Source organism: Trachymyrmex cornetzi, unplaced genomic scaffold (assembly GCF_001594075.2).
Source record: "Trachymyrmex cornetzi isolate Tcor2-1 unplaced genomic scaffold, Tcor1.1 scaffold1589, whole genome shotgun sequence".
NCBI lineage: Eukaryota > Metazoa > Arthropoda > Insecta > Hymenoptera > Formicidae > Trachymyrmex > Trachymyrmex cornetzi.
This window is the reverse complement of record NW_017296189.1, coordinates 26,995-36,021: the sequence shown is the minus strand read 5'-3', so window position 1 is coordinate 36,021 and position 9,027 is coordinate 26,995.

The following is a 9,027-nucleotide window of genomic DNA, read 5'->3' as shown; positions in this document are numbered from 1 at the left end:
TACAAGAAAATGTATGTAAATCTGTAAATCAATGATGAAACGAAAGTGTGTACAACATTTTTATTACAATGATATATTTTCAATTATTGAAACAATTAGGTTTCGAAGGTTTCGAATTAAATATACAAAATTATATTTAATGTTTCTTTTAATTTGTTATTGAAATTCAATTTCGAAATTGTAACGTACCAAAAAATAATATTTTTGCATTCTGTGTAGGTATACTACACAGAATGCATAAATATTATTTTTTGGTATGTAAATCTGTAAATCAGTGATGAAACGAAAGTGTGTACAACATTTTTATTACAATGATATATTTTCAATTATTGAAACGTTTAGGTTTCGAAGGTTTCGAATTAAATATACAAAATTATATTTAATGTTTCTTTTAATTTGTTATTGAAATTCAATTTCGAAATTGTAATAATATTTATGCAAAAAATAATATTTACACAGAATGCATAAATATTATTTTTTGCATAAATATTATTACAATTTCGAGTAATTAGGCGAGTTTTAAAAACGCCATTCTGAAATTTTCACATTTTTTAGTAAATTTTCCGAGGAATCCGATAGTATTTGTAAAAAATAAATTAACTTCGTGCGTCATGGTCAAAATTAACTTTTAAGATTTAATTTGCAGAAAAAAGTATTTTTTTTTAAAGTTGAGGTTAGGAACATAATTTCATCAAAAAGCTGGTGTAATAACGTTTGAAATGAAAAAAAAAAATTGTTCTACTATAAAAAACGACGTAGATACGACTTGAAAATTACCATAAAAGGCAAAATTACCATCAAACTCAAAATTTAAAATCGCTATTTCTTCGAAAATAAATTAAAAAAAAAAAATCCCGATACACGTGTTCGCTTATTTTATACCTACAATTGGTAAAAAAAGTTTGAAGCGATTTAAAAATGTCGAAAAAAAAAGTGTTCGGTTTGTAAAAGAATGCCTCATATACGTAATGATGTTCACACATCAAGCGGCCTGTTTTATATTTTTAAACACTTTTAATTTAAAAGTAACTTATTAAAGTATTAAAGTAACTATACAGTGAAATGTCGACATATAATACAGTGCTAATGAAACTATAGATAAATAAGTCGGTAAATGACAGCAATAAACAAGTGCCATCTACCGTCGAAAATATGAAAAGGAGATGACTTTTTGAGGCGACATATTTTACATAAAATTTTGACATTTCGGATTTCGCATCGCGATATCTCCGTTCGTGGTACACGTAGAGAGGTAAAATAAACGTTTATTATATAATTCGGATCCAAGCTGTCGATGGAGCTCATATTCAGAACTCGATCGGTCTAGCCTTTATTAAAAAAACCGAGAATTTCGAATGCTCGGATGCCCGCAACTCGCTGACTCGCGTAAAGACACGCGTGTCTCACGCTGCGCGCCCACTTGGCGCGAGACACTACCGTGTCTCTTGATTTAGTTGTATAACCTATCAGATGACATATTCTTCTTAAATGAATCAAATATGATGTTACTATATTCTCTGATTAATTTTACATCTAGAAAGCTAATTTGTTGGTCCTTTTCTATCTCCACAGTAAATTGTAATCGCTCGTGTACAGAATTAAATACCTCAAGAGTTTCATTTGTTATGTTGTTGGGGACAGCCAATATAATATCATCTACATATCTGAGGAAAAAAGGTACCTCAAATGTCAATCTTTCTATTACTATTACCACATCCTGCATCACAATGTCCACTATTATCGGAGAAAGGAGAGACCCCATAGGCACTCCAAATATCTGTTTATAACAGATTGTTAAATGTAAAAAACGTAAACTATAGTATCATTCTTATACCCAGATTAAATTCATTTAACGGAATATTTGCTTTACTCGAAATATATCGTCATCTTTTTTCGATACTTGTAATAGCTAATTCAATTGGTACGTTAGTGAACAGAAATACCACATTTAGTGATATTAGCATCTCGTTTTCTTGTAAAATAACATTTTTTAGTTTGTCAACCACTTATCTACTATTTTTTACAAAACTATGTGCCTCTGGGATACTCCCTTTTACAATTCTACTTAAATACCAAACTAACTGATATAATGGACTGTTGATAGTTGCGATTATTATTCCTAATGGAGTGCCTGGTTTATAAATATTCGAGCTGCCATAAGCCCTCGGTAAAATACCATCAGTGATCAATAATCTTAGGGTTGACGAACATAAAAAAGACAAATAAAAAAGGTGGTTCACTCAGTGTAATATCAAAACATAGATTATACCAGAATTAAGAATTTGATTGGGAAAATGTGAAGGTTTTAGACAACGAGCTCTCATACATTAAAAGATTTGTATCAGAAATGATACATATCAAAAAACAAATGCTAGCATTAAATAAACAAAGCGATACCGAACTGTTACCGGACGTATACCTCGCCATCCTGGAACATGTGTTCCCCACTCGATCTACTGTGTTTCCAACAACTAACAAAATAGATGATATGTAACTAAAGTATTGTTATGTATTGAGTCAACAATGTGAAATTATATATTTTTAAGTTGGATTAATCTATTAACGGAAGAAATTAGGTAATGTAGATTTAATAATTGTAATTGCTAAGAACATATATAAGTGATTATAATGAAATAATGATCATATTTTACAGTATATAATGACACTTTCGACATAAGAATGTCTCTATTGTACATGATTTAGGAGCCATGAATTTCTCCGTTGATTGAATTTATTTATACAACGAATCTACATCCGATTGATATACATTGATGGATAAAGAATAATATAATTACACAGGACATATACAGCGGATCACTTATTGTTAGAAGTCTACATGTTGTGGAAAACGATTTTATTGTATTTCGAATGGGAGGATATAGGTTATCATATTGTATGTAACTGTAATTTAAATTATTTCACTGAGGAGGATCTTATTAAAGGTTGAAACGCGCGTTTGCATTTGTGAAAGAAGTTTGTAATATAAAAATTGGCGTAAGCGAACTAGTCAGGCTCGAATAGCCCCGAAATTTATATTCAAATTTAATTTATGATTGGTTAATTTTCTACGACATAAGACCCTACGACCACTACTTCTATTGTAAACACTACGTTTACAATAGATAAATCGAAATACATATAATTGCAGAGAGCAAATGATGTAACTTCCTCTCTCAATCTCACAGGTGAGGCATTCCACGTCAAATGGGTACCATTGAAACATCGTCATTTTATAATTTTTTTTTTAATTTCCTGATATATTCTATAGATAAAAATATGAGACACGTGTTTCGCAAAAAAAATTTGAGATTTTTTTTATTCACGCTCATAAGTTGCAGAAATTCATAAAAAACGTTGCTTACGCGAATATTCAAATTATTATATCGTTGAAACCATTAGTCGTACAAAAAAATTAAAAAACTGCTTTTCCTATTCAGAATTTTAAATTTAGCAGTATTCACAATGCACGGAAATGACTGATATTATTTTTATATTCAACTGGATTGAAAAACTGCATTTTCTATTCAAAATTTTAAATTAAGTAGTATTCACGACGCACACAAAATACCATAATATTATTTTTAGACTGAAAAGCATAGAAATATACTTCATGCCATTCCTATAAACGAATAAAAATGCAAGATTGAGAAGAAATAGACATTTGTTTTATGCAATTCCTATAAATGAATAAAATGCATTCAGGATTGAAAAGGATTCATTTTAACATTCATAAATCCGTATTTCTGAAAATCTGAATCCATTTTAATCCATTCCAATCCATTCTCATTTGCTGGGCATACAATAAGTCCGATTTTGTTTTTTGTATTATATATAATTGTTATATTTCATATATATATATATATATATATATATATATATTTCATATCTGCCAAATTCTAGTTTTTTAAAATCCTAAGTGTACTGAGTATGTATTAAATCGGTTTGATATCTATTTCGGAACGACAGCCTCCCATAAGGCGATATGCTTAAAATGGTCAATTTCAGAATAACAAGAGAATTATACAGTCAATATTGCTCAAATTGTGGGATTATTTGTGTACAGTATTTATCTACCATTATATTAAAAAATTAAGTCTCTAAGTTGGTTTTCGACTAAAGCCCTAAATACAATGCGAAAGCAACAGCGATAGCGATACAAATAATGATAGCAATAGCGAAAGCAATAGGAACAGAGGAATTCAACATATGGGAGTGCATATGTCAATGCACATAGTCCTATGTCATATGTCAATGCACATAGTCCTGTATCTTCTGTTCCTATCGCTATCGCTATTGCTATCATTATTTCTATCGCTATCGCTGTTGCCTTCGTATTGTGTTTAGGCCTTAACAGTCGAACTTCCTTAAAAAATTCTGATGGTGCGGTTCTGCATACGTATACGGAACCACGCTGTCACATGACAGAATTTTTTAACTATACATTCGAGTTCCATTTTGAAAATTTCTGGTTACTTTATAAATAAAGTGAATGATATCTTTACAAAATTTTTTAATTGATGAGTAGATGAAAAATGTTAATAAAAATCGTAAACAAATGAAAAGCGATTTATTTATAGGAAAATGATAAATTAAAAATAATCCACAGAACATTTTAAGATCTTTAAAATTGGTCTCTTGCATTTTTTTTGTACAACTATATAATGGTTTTGACGATATATTTTTTATGAATTTTTGCAACTTCAAGCGTGAATAACTTTACAAAAATATTTCAAATTTTTTTTTGCAAAACACGTGTCTCATATTTTTATCTGTAGAATATGTTAGCAATTTAACAGTAAAATATAAGATAACGATGTTCGAACAGTTAGACATGGAATGCCTCAGGTATAGTTCGTTCCATAGGGGGTTGATTATGTATCTTTAAACGATGTAAAAATTAGAAAAGTAAGCGAATTCACTAGATGTTGCTCAATGAAATTATAAATATGATAGTAAATTTGCTTGTTTTTATAATTTTCATTTCATTTCAAAATACACAATCGACCCCCAGATATGCCTGGGACCAGGTGTGAACTGTATTTCCTCTGTGGTTATTGATGGAAAGTTTTACCACGCCAGTGAAGGATTTTCGTACATGCGCGGAAGGTTTTTCAGTGACCTGATAAAACAACACTGTTTTTTCGTGTTGTTTAATCAGGCCGTTCCTACCTCGTAATTCGCTGCTCATCGTAATTGTCGGCGAATATTTTGCAATGTTGGCCAATATTTATTTCCAGCAACTGCATTATCTTTAAAATACCAGAAAAACCTTCAATAAAAGCACATGCAGCAACGAAGGTGGCGATTTCGATAATTTATGTGCCAGAATAAGTGTTTTAGAGCGAGGCACCAAATAGTGGAATTAAAATTCTCGTTTGAATTTTTGTTTGCTCTCTTTGTAAATAAACATCTACTAAGATCAATAACAAAGACCAAAAATAACATTTATCGTAAAAATTTGATCTAAAAATTTAAAATGTCTATTACGGTCGGAGCTGGATCTTAGTTGATCTAAATAATTCAATTTTTTGAATTACTAATATATACTATATATGTACTTGCATATATACCATATTGTAGTCTTTTTCTAACTGCGCGCCGAATTGTATTTCCGGACTAAATAAACGCAATTAAAACAACTCTAGTAATCGCGAATTAAATTGACAAGCAATTTAATAATTTGATGCTACCATCAAGCATCATATATTATAAAGATGTTAATATATTAAAAACTATTATACTTTTTCTGGCAGATTCCTTAGTTTTCATTCCCAACATCCGGTTTGTCATAAAAGAGGAGTTATATATAGTGTTATTGATAAAATAATTCGTCTGTGCCATCCTACTTTCCAACAAAATAATTTGATTGATGCTGTCAATATATTTTTGAACAACGGATACCCTCTTCAATTCATTTTTTCAACAATTCGTAATAGAATAAAATACCATATCAACGATAATAATAGGAATAATAATAATACTTCTTTAAATAAATTTTTCGCTGTTCCATTTGTTAACTCGATTTCTGAGAGATTTAAACCTATTGCTAATGTTGTAGATTGTAAACTGGCTTACACTATCCCTAACACACTTAAATACTACATTAAAAGAGGTAAAGACAAATTAGAACATACACATAATCAGAATGTAGTGTATAAAATATCTTGTGGGAATTGTAATGTTAGCTATGTAGGCCAGACGAAGAGACAATTGAGAACAAGAGTAAAGGAACATGTCTCAGACATTAATAAAGATTCAAAATCACCGTCAGTTATTACTAATCATAGAATTGAAACGAATCATGATTTCAAATGGAGTAACATGAAAATATTGGACATAGAACCTTCCTACAGAAAACGATTAATTTCTGAGATGGTCCATATTAAGAAACAAACACACGGTATAAACAGACAAAACGATACGGAGTCAGTGCCAGATTCGTATACTAACATGATACTTTCCCTCTCCAGCTCTTAATTTATCACTGTTCTTGTCCTCTCTCGACTTTCTGCCTGTACCTTATGGGTGCGTTCCGAGTTGCGCATGAAACGCATAGACTGCATTACTGGTGCGTAACGCTTTGAAATCGTTCCGTTTAGTCAATGCGCATGAAGCGCTTTAGTTATTCGGAACGATTTCTTATGCATTCCTGTGCGAGTTTAAGGTGGACGCTATACAAGACGTCAATAAACGATTTCCAGTAATTGTAATTTCTTCTTTAATACTTTTAAAGAAAAATGATGAAAGTTCCGATGATAGTTCCGAATCGAGCGATAGTGAAAATGAAGTCGAAGACATATTTCTAAGTGATATGCAGACGTTATTTTTTCTATTAATAGTAGATAAATCACGTGGAAAACAAATTGGAGTTGAAAAAATTACAGATTACGTCACTGTTTATTCGTTCATTGTTGTGATTGTCCGTTACTCGTTCCTGCTCGTTCCAAATTACAAATCATGCGCATAGACCGCATGAACGCATCAGACGCATCAACTGCCTCAAGTCGAAATAGAAGCAGTCAATGCGCTGGGAAGAGTGCTAAGAATACAGTACGGATAGTACAACCTAGGGAATTCTCGGCACTACCAAAGCGCTTCTGATGCGCGCATTAGTTAAATCGGAACGTCTTTCTGTGCAGTCTATGCGTTTCATGCGTAACTCGGAACGCACCCTTAGTTGTCTGACGTGTTTAAGAGCGGTTGCTTTCACAAGTGCAAAGTGGATTATATATTATAAAATGTATTCACTAAAGGATTATTAATACTTCACTTTTTTATATTCATCTGACAGCTGGTTGAAGTTTGGAACGTTCTTGGAGCGATTTTTTCTAAATGGTTTAGCCCATTTCTCCTTTTGCATAGAGCTACATCTTCATGTCAGACAACAAATAAAAAATACCCCGAGCGAATCCATGTGTCGGAAGAATTAAAAAAAATTTTTCCAGAGTAGTTTTTCGCCGTTAAGGGTGTCTTCCGACGCATGGATTCGCTCGGGGTATTTTTTATTTGTTGTCTGGCATGAAGATGTAGCTCTGTGCAAAAGGAGAAATGGGACAAATCATTTTTGGTTTTGAAAGAATTTTTTTAAGTTTTTCCATGGTAGTTTTTTGCCGTTAAGGGTGTCTTCCGACACATGGATTCGCTCGGGGTATTTTTTATTTGTTGTCTGACATGAAGATGTAGCTCTATGCAAAAGGAGAAACGGGCTAAACCATTTTGAAAAAATCGCTCCAAGAACGTTCCAAACTTCAACCAGCTGCATCTGACAAGGTAAATTAACTTTCTGTTACTATTACTTTTTTATATTTACCTGACAAGGTAAAATGACTTTTTGTTACATCTTTTGAAGGTTGTTGTTTATATTACATAATTTTTCCTAGATATGTTCGTATTTGCAAGTTAAACATTTCAATTGGTTACAACTGGTTTTTTATGTACATCTGAAAAGATATGTTCGTATTTGCAAGTTAAACATGAATTTCAATTGGACAATTTACACTTTTTACATAGAACGACGTGATTATTCTCACGACGTCAAGAGATTTTATTATTAATTTATTCGTTTCTTGGAGGTTTTACATAAATGCAACTGTTATTTAAGACATTGGATTATTTACTCTTCTTATATTAATGACAAGATTGTTCTTGAATTATTAGGAAATGTTAAAATTGATTTGTTATAATAATATTATGCTAGCTACATTAGGATAAGTTATAATTATTTTTATTAAATATTTTTAAGATTTTACCAATGTGACCGTTTTTTTATGATTAAGTTGTTTTGCATAGAAAATGACCCAATCGGAGTCGAAACGTTTATAATATTATTATTTTAATTAAAATTGTTCGTTGTAATATTGGTTCTATGCCCTGTTAATATTTATTAACAAAATTACCTTTTTAAAAAAAAGTACAAAAAAATGCGCCAAGTGTGCATGTACCTTCCATAAAAAAGTGTACTTTACATAAACTAAAACAAAAACCGTTACATAAATAATATAATTCAAGTGGTAATATTAACTTTTTATTATAAATTATCCCTCAGTAGTACGTACGCATGTGTAAAAAAAAAATGAAATCAAATCTTTAAATTACGCCAATTGCAAAAAGAATATAATTTCTTGCAACATATAACATAGACTATTGTATTTTGTAAATTGCGAAAAGAACATATATTTTATTGCAACATATAACATTTAATTAACGAGACAAAATGATACGTACCTTTATATTTCTATTCAAGAGTCTTTTATATTTTGCAATGGAATACAATATTTAATCTCAAAAAATTAAAGACAAAGCATCACAAAATGAGAACATTTTATTAAAATAAAATTTGTTATGTAAAAAAACTTGGCGCGCTGCTAAACCTCGCGAATTAAATTGACAAGCAATTTAATAATTTGATGCTACCATCAAGCATCATATATTACAAAGATATTAATATATTAAAAACTGTTAATAAATTTATTGCGAAAAATATTACCTCGGCCGGGACTTGAACCCGGTTCTCTTGTAAACCGTACG